The sequence below is a fragment of the Sinocyclocheilus grahami genome, unplaced genomic scaffold (assembly GCF_001515645.1).
Source record: "Sinocyclocheilus grahami isolate Dianchi unplaced genomic scaffold, SAMN03320097.WGS_v1.1 scaffold61.1, whole genome shotgun sequence".
In the NCBI taxonomy this organism is placed as follows: domain Eukaryota; kingdom Metazoa; phylum Chordata; class Actinopteri; order Cypriniformes; family Cyprinidae; genus Sinocyclocheilus; species Sinocyclocheilus grahami.
In genome coordinates this window covers 3,166,432-3,180,538 of record NW_015505240.1, presented here as the reverse complement: position 1 = coordinate 3,180,538, position 14,107 = coordinate 3,166,432, and the positions used below count along the sequence as shown (strand labels likewise).

At 33.5% G+C, this 14,107-nt stretch overlaps 1 protein-coding gene across 3 annotated transcripts in view; it reads right to left on the bottom strand.

The window, feature by feature from the left end:
* The window catches only part of egfl7 (EGF-like-domain, multiple 7), a 20,235-nt gene extending 7,070 nt beyond the window's left edge, over nt 1-13,165 (bottom strand). For 2 of the 3 annotated variants that reach the window (XM_016271279.1, XM_016271281.1), the window contains exons 1-2: nt 13,154-13,165; nt 7,617-7,620 (exon numbers count right to left, since the gene is read on the bottom strand). The gene's annotated coding sequence lies outside the window, so the exon portion shown is untranslated. Of the gene's footprint in view, nt 1-3,420; nt 3,440-7,616; nt 7,621-13,153 lie in introns of those variants that run through there. The other variant, XM_016271280.1, reaches the window with a different exon arrangement.
* Nucleotides 13,166-14,107: the final 942 nt, after the last annotated feature.

Here is a 14,107-nt window from a genome sequence, read left to right as displayed (position 1 = left end):
CTGAGATAGATAGATAGATAGATAGATAGATAGATAGATAGATAGATAGATAGATAGATAGATAGATAGATAGATAGATAGATAGATAGATAGATAGGACAGACAGACAGACAGACAGACAGATAGATAGATAGATAGATAGATAGATAGATAGATAGATAGATAGATAGATAGATAGATAGATAGATAGATAGATAGATAGACAGATAGATAGATAGGATAGACAGACAGACAGACAGACAATCATAATATTATTTTCAAAGTAATATATATATAATGTATAATATATTATATATACTATAAAATATATAATACTAACAATGATATATGATAATAATAAATTACATATGTTATGACTCCTTTACGTTGAAAATAAGCACATCAGAGCACAGTGTTGTCAGATCTGAGCACTTAACTAGTATTTAGGAAATGTTATTTATGCTGTAACAGCTGGATCCCATCATACATACAACACACAACTGTTCTTCAGACAGACATTAAGAATTAAAACATGCATTTATAACCATTCTCAAAAAGCACAGTTATGACCCATTCCATGTTACATGAGAGAGTTAATGCACTTTTAAAGGCACTAAAATTAGAGACAATTCATCATCATTAAGAAGTGCATTTGTTGCAAATCACAGTGGATTGAGTTGAACATGGTTCTGAGAAATGTGTGTATACATAAATAAACACATACTTAACGATACAGATTATTTAAAACTAAGATCAATCAGATCATAACTCATAATGCAGCTAAAATTAGTGGTTTCATTTTCATTTGAGTGTAATGAAGACATTTCTGTTTCCATCTGTAATGTGAAGATTTCAGGTTATACAGGTATTAAATATTATTTTCATAAAAACATGTTATTAAAAACATGGCTTTGATTACTGAAACAGACTCATGCATGTACAAATCTCTATTTCAGACGGAAATGAGACTTCACAAAGCCAACTATATTAAAAGTCATTTCTCTTCCTGAGTTGATCTGAACACATGTGTGTTCTCTCATCTTGAACATCTTACAGTAATCATTAGGTTATTGCTGCTTTAATAAGTTCAGGTTTAGAGCACGGTGTAAAACAGATCTCTGTGTTCCCCAGAGAGCTTTTGACAACAACCCTAAAGCCACAGCTATTATACCTACCACACCTGTGTGTGTGTGTGTGAGTGAGTGAGTGAGTGTGTGAGTGAGTGTGTGTGTGTGTGTGTGTGAGTGAGTGAGAGAGAGAGTGTGTGTGTGTGTGTGTGTGAGTGAGTGAGAGAGAGAGTGTGTGTGTGTGTGTGTGTGAGTGAGTGAGAGAGAGAGTGTGTGTGTGTGTGTGTGTGAGTGAGTGAGAGAGAGAGTGTGTGTGTGTGTGTGTGTGAGTGAGTGAGAGAGAGAGTGTGTGTGTGTGTGTGTGTGAGTGAGTGAGAGAGAGAGTGTGTGTGTGTGTGTGTGTGAGTGAGTGAGAGAGAGAGTGTGTGTGTGTGTGTGTGTGAGTGAGTGAGAGAGAGAGTGTGTGTGTGTGTGTGTGTGAGTGAGTGAGAGAGAGAGTGTGTGTGTGTGTGTGTGTGAGTGAGTGAGAGAGAGAGTGTGTGTGTGTGTGTGTGTGAGTGAGTGAGAGAGAGAGTGTGTGTGTGTGTGTGTGTGAGTGAGTGAGAGAGAGAGTGTGTGTGTGTGTGTGTGTGAGTGAGTGAGAGAGAGAGTGTGTGTGTGTGTGTGTGTGAGTGTGTGTGAGTGTGTGTGTGTGTGTGTGTATGTGTTTGAGTAAGAAGCACTTTAAATGAGCTCTTATTTCATATTTTCTGGAGATTAACGACCCATCTTACTCCTGTTCTGTGTTTAATGATTTCCTGTGTGTGGCATGGTAAAGTCTGCACATCGTTTTTGGATTTACCTCAGGTACAGCTCGAGTTAGCAAGCAAAACTTAGTGAGTTTATTCTTAGAATTTAGAAAACTTTCCAAATGTGACTAACAAGACCCTATTAGAGTTTTATAGACAGCTTTGTAAGACATCTCTGCTCTCAATGTAAAGGTTGTTTTAAATGAAACAGCAAACTTCAATGATACATTTTGACTAAATGTTATGGCAGAATTAAAAACAATCCCACAATGCATTGCAAGAAACTCAGTGAAAAGATTCAAATGTACTTCAAATCTATATACTATACTATACTTGAAGGTAATATAATATATTGAAATAAAACGCCACTTAAGTGTATTTAAATTACATTAAGTTTTACTTTAAAATATATTTTAAATGTGCTAAATTGCAACTTCATCTTTGCAAATGTGTAATTACAAATAAAATGAAATACATGACATAAAATTTAGATATAAATGATAAATGTTTGTCAGTACATTTGACTACTCTTTAACCGTATTTCAAAGACAGTAGAAGTAATTATGAAATTACATAAAATATGTACTTAAGTCCTACTTATGTCAAAAGCACTCTTAAGTTTAAAAAACTAAATTTTATATACATTTTTTTATCAAATAACATGCTATTAAATGTCTAAAAACCTTACATTTTGTTCACAAGTATACACTTTTAAAATGTATTAAGTGCTCTTTTTAAAAGTATGCTAAAGTGTACTTCTTTTACACAAGGGTATCTAATACTTTAATCTAATTAAAAATTTATTTAACCAGTATTTGTGTTTTTAAACGTATTTTAATTTGAGCATTGATATTAGTTTAGCAACGTGCTAACAAAAAGGCAGCATAATTATCCTGCCTTCTTATTTACGATTCTCTGAGACAAAATTCCAAAAGAGAACCACATGTTTCATTTGTAGACAAAACATTTGAAAACGTGATTCCTCGTCTCAGGTGCTTTATAGTGTTTCTGTATGTGCGTCTGTTTGTTTAATAGCAGATTTGTTAAGATAACAACACTTTCCGCGGCACTGGTGAGGTTTGTCATCTCAGCCTAAGGATTGTGGGTCAGATAGTGTTTTCACATGTCTGCAGTTTGAGTTGGCCGGCCCACCGTAGAGCATCCAAGACCACAATGAGGCAGTAAAGTGGTTTAGGACTTCTGGATGACTTTCATACAGATCTCCTGCCAAAGACTTAATGGTTTCTACAGGTCCGTACCTACATGCTGTTTCAGTTACAGACACTGTATATGTGTACATCTCCCACAATTCATCTGATCGCCGTCATATGTAAACACTTACCACGTGTCGTATGCAAATGCTGCCAGATCTCTGACTCACACTGTCTGAGCAGCGGTGTGCCTAACACATTGTGCATCATCGAAAATAAACGTTATATGCTTGTGATTGTTCTGTGATGCAGCAACACCAATAGATTTACACTAAATGAGTCTCTCAAGAAAGTTGAGGGATGATAATTAGCTAGTTAAAGGAGTAGTTCAACCAAAAATTAAAATTTGCTGAAAATGTACTCAGCCTCAGGCACCCCGAGATGAGTTTGATGAGTTTGTTTCTTCATCAGATTTGGAGAAATGTAGCATTGCATCACTTGCTCAGCAATGGATCTTCTGTAGTGAATGGGTGCCGTCAGAATGAGAGTCCAAACAGCTGATAAAAACATCACAATAATCCACAAGTAATCCACACCACTCCAGTCCATCAGTTAATGTCTTGTGAAGTGAAAAGCTGCGTGTTTGTAAGAAAAAAAAAATCTATCATTAAAGCATTTTAACTGTCGCTTCTGGACAAAATACGAGTCCATAATCCATAATAATTCCACTAGTGAACAAGTCCATCCCCTGTTGTCCTCTCACATCAAAATCCACCGACATATTTGTTTAGGACTTTTGGACTGTTTTAACTTTTAGCGTATTTTTCTCTCGAGAGCTGATCCAGACGAGACAACCTTTTCACTGAAAGAAGCAATAATTACTTTTGCTGATGTAGCCTGGTTGATTTATTGCCATATTGTCATGTAGGCCTTACTACTTTTTCTTTTTTCTTTTTTTTTTTAGTAAAGAAAGCATTAAATTAATACTTTTATTCAGAAAGGACATATTAAATTGACCGAAAGTGACAGTAAAGACTTTTACACTGCTACAAAAAACTAAAAATATGTAAAAAAATATTTCACAATATTATATATATATATATATACACACACACGTATGTATGTATATAAAATGATTTTATTATATTTTTATTTATTTATAATAATAATACATACTAAAAAAAATTGAAAAAAATAATTCTAGGCAGCAATAACTGTGAGGAACATGCTAGATTTTAGTCAGTATTTAAGTATTTATTTAAGTCATTATGTAAGTCTTTCCAAAAATATTTATCACAAAAAAAATATTTACACCTAAATTTAGATTTATGTATTTGGATTGGATATGAAATTTCCATCCATTTGGATTACCCAATTTGAACATAAAACAAGTAATGCTTCTACTCAAAATCATGGCAAAGTTTATTTGATCTATTTCATTTTATTTAGATAATCATATTTTCAAAATGCATTTAATCAAATTGCTTAGAATCAGCATAAATCTGTTCACTGTAAAATCAAATTTATTTAGTTAAAAAGTATGAACATGGTTCAAATACAGCTAGCTGTGGCACAAGTGATATTCAATTGCAATAATCAATGCAATATTGAGATTTAAACTAATTGGAGTTTCTGATTAGTAATATGTACACTGTAAAAAAAAATCTTTTTATTATTTGTTTGTTTGTGTTGAGTGTGGCTTCAGAATCATGTACACATCTTTTGGACTATTTTATGATTATATTTTGTCTTTCATCATTTCCCATGAAGTCTGCTATATTTCTCTTTTTGTGTTCCACAGAAGAACATCAGTCATACCCGTCTGGAAGGACATGAGGGTGAGTAAATGCTGACAGCGTTTCCATTTTGGGTGAACTATCTCTTTAAGACTGGCTGATGGCTGTGGGTGGGGGTTATGATTTGGTGATTTGAGCCATCAGATTAAATCAGACCAGAAAAGAGGTCTGGTAGACGTAGCATTCATGCTTCCACTTCTGACACACTGGCATTGTAATGCGTACAGGGTTTAATCGGCTTGTGATGTGTGTTTGAAAAAGTTGTTTGATCTACATTATTCTTGTGTGAGTTAGTGTGTGTTAGAGAACGAAAGAGCCTGATTCTGAATGTAATAGTGCAAATAAGTGGAGGAAAAGGCTCTGCACAGTGTTTCCTGTGAATCAGGAAGCAGGAAGTGTGTGGAAGTGGAAGATTGTGCTTTGGGTCACTGAACAATGAGAGTAAGAGCTTAAAGGAAAGAGGCCTGCGTCAGTGTGAGAGCAGGGCGGGAGTGAGAGCTGAAGAGAACGAGAGAAGGCAAAATGATCTCTCATGGCTTTACTGTTCAGTGTGATCATGCCACAGATACTGCTCATTTAACATGTTCATTTACTGTTAATTATAAAAGCAACATGTTTTTTTTTTTCAGAGAATGCCACTTTATTGTCTTCTGCCATTAATTTGATTGATTAATCAGTGTATCACAAACAAAATATAATTATTTAGTCCAAAAGAGGAAGAAGGGCAGGACAAGACATAGAGTAAATATTATTATTACGGACAATCAACTTCTCATTTCCATAATCCTGTGTGAAAATCTGTTTTTATTTGTGCTTTGACTGAGACATTCTATCTATCTATCTATCTATCTATCTGTCTGTCTGTCTGTCTGTCTGTCTGTCTGTCTGTCTGTCTACCTACCTACCTACCTACCTATCTATCTATCTATCTATCTATCTATCTATCTATCTATCTATCTATCTATCTATCTATCTACCTACCTATCTACCTACCTATCTATCTATCTATCTATCTATCTATCTATCTATCTATCTATCTATCTATCTATCTATCTATCTATCTATCTATCTATCTATCTATCTACCGGTCTGTCTGTCTGTCTGTCTACCTACCTACCTACCTATCTATCTATCTATCTATCTATCTATCTATCTATCTATCTATCTATCTATCTATCTATCTATCTATCTATCGATCGATCTATCTATCTATCTACCGGTCTGTCTGTCTGTCTGTCTGTCTGTCTACCTACCTACCTACCTACCTACCTATCTATCTATCTATCTATCTATCTATCTATCTATCTATCTATCTATCTATCTATCTATCTATCTATCTATCTATAATATCTATTTCAAATAAATTTTGTCTTTTGGACTTTCTGTTCATCAAAGAAACCTCAACAAATGACAATTTACACAAAATTATCAAGCAGCAGCGAGTTTCAACGTTATTAAGAAGAAATGTTTTTAGCAACAAATCAGCATATTAGAACGATTTCTGAAGACTGGAGTAATGATGCTTAGAAAGTAGTATTCTGAATTGTTATCACATGATCTCACTATGTTGCATAGAGTTTTCATCTCTTTTTTTTTTTAGATAATTTTAATCTAATTTTATGTAGAGATGTCTTTACTCCTGGCAGTCTGACAAAATAAGTCAATCAAAAGTTACACATCATATTAGATACCACTTCTCCATTCATCGCACTTGAAATATAAGGTCAAGTACAGCTATATGCATAGAGAAAATTTCCATAGTGTGCTTAGTATACAGTACTGTTGCAAAATTAGAATGTTGCAAAAGATTGATATTTCAAATAAATGCTGTTCTTTTGTACTTTATGTTCATAAAAAAATCCAGAAAAAAATTAAAAACATTTATATGAACACATACCCTACTGTTTAAAAGTTTTGGATTAGTCCGTTATTTTTAAATAACTTTATTCAGTGAGGATGCATTCATTTGATCGAAAGTGTGATAAAGACATTTATTATGATATAAAATATCAAATAAATGCTGTTCTTTTGAACGTTCTATTCATCAAAGAATCCTGAAAAAAATTAATGTATCACAGTTTCCACAAACATATGAAGCAGCACAACTTTTTTCAACAATGTTAATAATCAGAAATGTTTCCTGAGCAGCAAATCAGCATATTAGAATGATTTCTGAAGGATCACGCGACACTGAAGACTGGAGTAATGATGCCGAAAATTCAGCTTCGCATTACAGAAATGAATTACATTTTACAATATATTCAAATAGAAAACAGTCATTTTAAGTTGCAAAAATATTTAACCATTTTAAAGGTTTTACTGTATTTTTTATCAAATCGATGCAGCCTTGCTGAGCATAGGAGACTTTTTTTCCACAACAAAAAATAAATCAATCTTACTGACTCCACACTCTTCAGTGGTAGTGCACACACTAGTTTCTTTCATATTTAATAGTTAGTTTCTCATTCCAAACATGTGTTTGGAGTTTGTCTGCTCAGTTTTCATTCATGCGTGTCATTGCAGCTCAGGTGCTGACACAGCGAATCAGAGGTCATGCATTTCATCTCAACGCTAATTCTCACTGATGATTGGCTATATGCGCTGTTATGAGTTCCTTAAGGAACCAATCAGATGTTCATTAGTATTCATATGCAAATATCTGCTTGACCTGACTCCTAATGTCATGCATTTTGTTCACTTAAACAACTGATCTGTGTATTTGTGTTTATGATGTATAACCATTACCATAATTCCCCCCATGTGTGTGTGTGTGTGTGTGTGCATGTGTGTTATTTTAGTTAATAGTTCTGCTGACAGAAAGTCACAGATAGTGACAGTTCTGACACGTTTTTAATGAACCTTGCGCCCTGGATGTGTGACTTCATGAGGTGCACAGTGTGTGAGTGTGTTTTAGGGTGACTTTAGTATTGATGGTCTCAAGGTGCTTTCAGTTTAAGCTGTCAGTGTTGAGTTTACTATTTCACACTTACTATATGAAAAAAACTAAGCAAATAACATGTTTGACCTTTTTAGCTCATGTTAGAAAAAATGTACCAGGTTTATTACTAAAACCATAAAAAAGCATTAAAATAAAAAGAAAATATACCAAAACTATTTCAGCTTGTTGCCATGGAAACATTTTTCATTTTCATTTAGTTTAACGTGATGTACTAAGATAACCGAACAGAAAAAAAATAAAACTATATAGACATATTCAAAAACAAAAATTAATAAAAAAGAATTCAGAAAAAATTCATTCAAATTATGATTCAATGATGCTAAAATAACACTGGCAGGTACATTTACTTATTTTACATTTTTAAATGATTCTTCTGGTGATTTATTGTTTTTGTGTGAATGAATATTAAAATTCTATTTAGTAACACTTCATAAGGGTTTATTTGATAACATGAGTTAACATGAACTAACAATGAAAAATCATTCTAAAGCATTTATTAATCTTAGTTATTGTTAATTTTTCAACATTTACTAATGCACTATTAAAATCAAAAGTTGTATCTGATAATATTATTTAATGGACTTGAACTAACAATGAACAGTATTTTTACTAATGTTACCAAATATTAATTCTGTAACAAATGTATTGCAAAATGTAGGTAACGCATTAACTAATGTTAAGTAATAGGACCTTACTGTAAAGTGTTACCCTTTTTATAAAGCATTAAAATATTTACATGAAATATTTACATTAAAACATTATTTTGTTTTACGTTTGCTAAACCCAAGCTGTAAATCGTCACACAAACTTGGCTCTTCATGTCAGAAAATTTAAAGCAGAATATTTTTTGGCTGACATGTAAATTCATATAGTGTGAAGCACTTCTAAAGTCAAGTTTTTGTCATGTTTTACTATATACAAAAATATGATGTGCTGATCTGAGTTGGTTTGTTCAACAGAAAGAATTATGTTTTCTCTCTCTCTCTCACACACACACACACACACACACACAGTGATATTAATGTTGGGTGGAAAATGTGCAGCAACCCTCAAATCACTTCAGTGCTGACAGACGTTTCCTACAGAGAAAGATCCATCTCTCACACACAGACTATGAATGCTGAAAATACAGAGTCATGTTGTCCTAAACACACGCTCAAACACCATATTTCATGTTTACATGACAACTGTATGCATTAAATGAGGTGGACAAGAACGAAAGAAGATGTTAGTTTAAACTTCCAAATTGTTCAGGGCTTTTACAATCACGTCTCTGAGGAAGTGCATTCCAAAGCCTGAAAATAATGTCAGGAACAAAGACAGGAAGTGATGTCAGCATTGCTGCCCTCCTGCATGGCCAACAATACTGAATCCTGAATCACACCCACCACAGATACGCTGAACTTTCTATTCCACATCATCTCCAGTTTAGAGGGATACAGTTCACCCAAAAATGAAAATTGTCATCATTTACTCACACTCATGTTGTTGCAAACCTGTATGACTTTCTTTCTTCTGTTGAACGCAAAAGAAGATATTTTGAAGAATGTTGGTAGCCAAACAGCCATTGACTTCCATGGTATGGAAAAAAAGGCTACCATCAACTGTTTGATTACCACCATTCTTCAAAATATTTTGCACGTTTGAATGATCACTTTAAATAGAGGGAATTTGTTCCAGTTAGCAACAGGTTTATTATCATTAACCATGAAAAAAATAAAAGTAAACTTATTTTATTTCAGCTAGTTGCCAAGGCAACATTTCTCATTTTAGTTTAGTTTAAGATGAAGTACTGAAACTAATTAAATTAAAAAATAAAACTTAATAAAAAACATAGACATTAAAAAAAAAGTAGTGACCAAAAATGACTAAAGAAATGAGAAGCGACAGAAACACAACAAAATTACAAAAACTTGAACTAAAATTAAAATGAAAGCAAATATGAAAAAAACACTAATTCAGAATATTGCAGCAACTGCAATAGTATATCAGCAATACTAAAAATAACACTGGTGTAGCATAGAGGAAGAAGCTGAAGGCAGTTTATTTGAAGAAGTATTATGCAGACAGCGTGCAGAGGATAGAATTTCACTGCGGGATGGCAAAACACACGCTGCTAATGTTACATAAAAAGCAAACGGCTGTGGTACACCGCAGTCAAACACACAGAACGGTGGTGACATCATGGAGAAAACCAATCACATTGGATGTTTTATTATTTGATCAGCAATTTGAGATTGCACAAAGAGACTTTAATCTGTTTAGATGCATAAACATCCAGTAGCCTCAGAAATGATGAAACTTTACTCACCCTCAGGCCATCCAAGATGTAGATGAGTTTCTTTATCAGAACAGATTTGGAGAAATGTAGCATTGCGTTACTTGCTCACCAATGGATCCTCTGTAGTGAATGGGTGCCGTCAAGATGAGAGTCCAAACAGCTGATAAAAACATCACAGTAATCCACACTCCACTCCAGTCCATCAGTTAACGTTTTGTGAAGGGAAAAGCTGCATGCTTGTAAGAAACAAATCCATCGTTAAGACTTTAAACGGTCACATCTGGTCAAATTATGAGTCCATTATGAGTTCAGTGAAAAAGTCCATCCCGTGTTGTCCTCTCACGTCAGAATCCACCAGAACAGTTTTGGACTTGTAAACTGTGTTTGATCTGTGCATATTTCACTCTTGATTCAGACAAGATTCAACACTTTTTCACTGGAGAAACCAAAATTATAGACTTGTATTTTTGCCGTAACACCAGTTTGCTAAAAATGTCTTAATGATGAATGAATTTTTTTTTCGTAAAAACACACAGCTTGTCAATACAATAATTGATAGATTGATGGACTGGAGTGGTATGGATGGGGATTATCGTGATGTTTTTATCAGCTGATTAGTCTCTCCTTCTGACGGCACCCATTCACTGCAGAGGATCCACTGATGAGCATGTAATATAATGCTAAATTTCTCCAAATCTCTCCAAATCTGATTAAGAAATAAACTCATCAAACTCATCTTGGATGGCCTGAGGGGGAGTACATTTCAGAACATTTTTGTTTTTGGGTGAGCCATTCCTTTAAGTGTCCAAGTCATTTTTGGGGCCGCTGTACACAATCACATCCACCCCACATGCTTGGTCTGCGGTGAATGACCTCTGTTCCCGTCCGGCGTGCTTGTGTTTGTGTGGGAGTGGGCTGATTTACTCTGTGTTTACAGTAGCACAGAAACAGATCTGGACTTACAGGAGTGTGTGTTGATGTTGTTCTGTGACTCTGTTGTCAGGTGTATGTCGTAGCGTCTAGTCTCAGCTCCACCTGTGATTTATTTATTTGTCTTTCTCTCCCTCCTGCTGTTTTTCTTTTCACTTGTTTCCTTGTAACTTCCTTCTCTTGGCCTTTTGTTCCTGCTCTCAGCATGTGGACCCAGATGGCAAAGACCTTAAAACAGACATTTTCTCACAGATACACACTCTCTCGCTGCTTCTCAACCCAATCCATGTGCTTTATTAGCTAATCATGTGTGACTGAGAAAATATTTAAAATCACCGCCATGATATACATATATAGCGACTCTTCTGTAACTGTGGAGTGATTTATCTACTTATGTTATTATATGTTGAACTGTGAAAGATTTTATTTTGAATGATTAAATGTATATAATCTTTTATATTTATACCATAACTTTAAAGATTATATATAAAATTAAATATATCTATAATATTTATACATTGTTATTTAGATTTATTTAAACAATTCTTTCTTTTTTTTAACAATATTTATATTTTATAATACATAATAAATAGAATGTAACATATTTTTATACTTTTTTTTAGATTTTATATTTGGAATCGTTATACCCATCTTTTCTTTCTTTCTTTCTTTCTTTGTAGCTTGTCTTTGAGTGTAAATATATAGCTTATTCAAAATAAATGTATATTTTATATAATATTAATTCTAAATACTAAATAGATTATATTAACAATATTAATACATATTTTCAAGTGTTATACAAATAAATATTAAAATATGTCTTATTTGTTTATTACACAACTCTATATTATTATTATTATTGTTAAACAAATATGTAATATTAATATAAATATTAAAAGCAAAATTCAAGCATGATACTTATGCTGGAAGCACTTTCGTCTTCTTTTGTGTTACAAAGTTCATGTTTATTAAACTCTGACCTGCAACTTCAGCTTAGCCAAGATCTGGACCGGAACGATCAGTTTTTTAATGTTTACCACAGATTGAAATATTAAAATGAATGGATCAAGCTTCATTCTTTCTGTCTGCCCCCTGTACATTCCTGTTGCTGCTTTATGGAGTTGCTTTCTACATGTTGTCACATCTATCTTGTTCTTTTAAGCCTGCAGGGTCAAAATCACGTAACTGTGAGTGAGGTTTTTAATATCAGCCTGCCATTCAATATCTACATGGACTTTCATATGGATAATTTTGAAAAGAGGCAACAGAGCAGAGAGATCACGAGAAAGAGAGACTCTTAAGAGTTACGGGGCTGTGAAATCCTGTCTGATGGCCCTCAGGATGTAAAACTACACTCACACACACACACACACACCTGACCCTGAGATTGCGTGCGCTCATGAGGCCTGGATGAGCACGACGTCTACCGAGAGGGAACGGGTTATGTGCGCTGGGTGGTTCTTTCCTGTCCGGGGTAAAAGAGCCACGAGACAGGACAGGATGTAGGCCATGAGGTCACTTCCTGCTGAGGTGTAAATTTAGCCGGTGGCTCTTGATGATGTTAGTTATTGGTTGGCATTTCTCTCCCACTCCCTAAAGTTTCCTCTAGCTTTCCTCAGGAGTTTCTCTGCACACTTACTCACATCCTCACCACTTCCTGTCCACTGTACATCATTTCCCTGCTGCACTCTGGGATGTGTTTTATGAGCGAGTGTGTATGCGCATGGATTTTATTTTTCCATGGCAACAATGGATGTTGTCAGCAGAAGTGTGACAGGTAACATCATCTTTCCAAAGTCGTCCCATCAGACCTGAACGATTGCATGTCAGCATTTGCTATGTTTTCACATTGTTAATTCATTAATAGCAGTCCGATTTTAAAAAGAGATAATTGAGATAATCATTCAAAATGTCACAGAATGATATCATATGACCAGGCATTCAGTGATATGTATGAAAAACATATTAAAAATAACTTTTTAACGCATATTATAAATTCTCATAATAATAATAATTTTATATTATATTTTTATGAAAATAATTTAAGTAATATAATGTATGTAATATATATATATATATATATATATATATATATGTATGTATATACTTATTTTACATTGTTATATTATAATTATTTTATATATATTATTTATTATTTATAAAAACAATATCTATCTATCTATCTGACCTGTGAGCAGATACAATGAAGAGCACAAAACAGAAAAGACACATTACAAATAAAATTGACTTATTTTACATTATTATATTATTAAAATAATTTAGATTTTATTTATTAATGATAAAAACATATCTAGGTAGCTAGCTATCCACAACAAAAAAACAAAGATATTTTATTTTTTTATTTGATTTTACTAGTTTTTTAATTAATAAATAATTTTCATTGTGTGTTTGCATTTTATTAAAACAAGATCAAAATTGTACAATTATGGCATATAGTGCAAAACATTACTGTTTTTAAAAAATATAATTTTCAACCCCATGAAGACACTTTTATTATTTCTGTGAGCAGAGATAAAATGAAGAGCACAAAATGTAAAACACGAAATGGATCTGGATTATATTTATTTTACATTACTATATTAATATAATCATTTTATATTATTTATTATTTATAAAATAATATATACGCAAAACAAAACAAAGAAAACACATGATGAAAAACATGAAAATAATGCAAACTTATGGCATTATATATAAACATTCAATACACACTCCTATCACAAGTCATTTTCACAATTTCTACAAGCTTTGTGTTAGCCAGCTAGACAGCATTACCTGTTTTTGTCGTTACTTTTTTGGTATCAACCAAATTCAGCAGAATTTGCAAAACAACACATTCAAAACATCACAGAAAACCAAATGTTTAAGTTTGCACTGCATGAGACCTGAAACTCTCTCCTCAGCCCCGGGTCAGTGGACCATACTTTAAACTGAACTCTGTGGTTGCTAGGGTGATCTGGGTGGTTGCTAGATGGTTTCTTATTGGTCAGAAGAGCCCATCTTAAAGTCCCTTTTTCAATGTTTGTTTTAACTGTTTGATTTTTGTAAAATGAACTATGACATCTGTGTCCTGAAGCAAAACCAGTTGAGAAGCACTGCTTTTTAGCAAGTCGGTTATGTTTTGGTGTGTCCAAA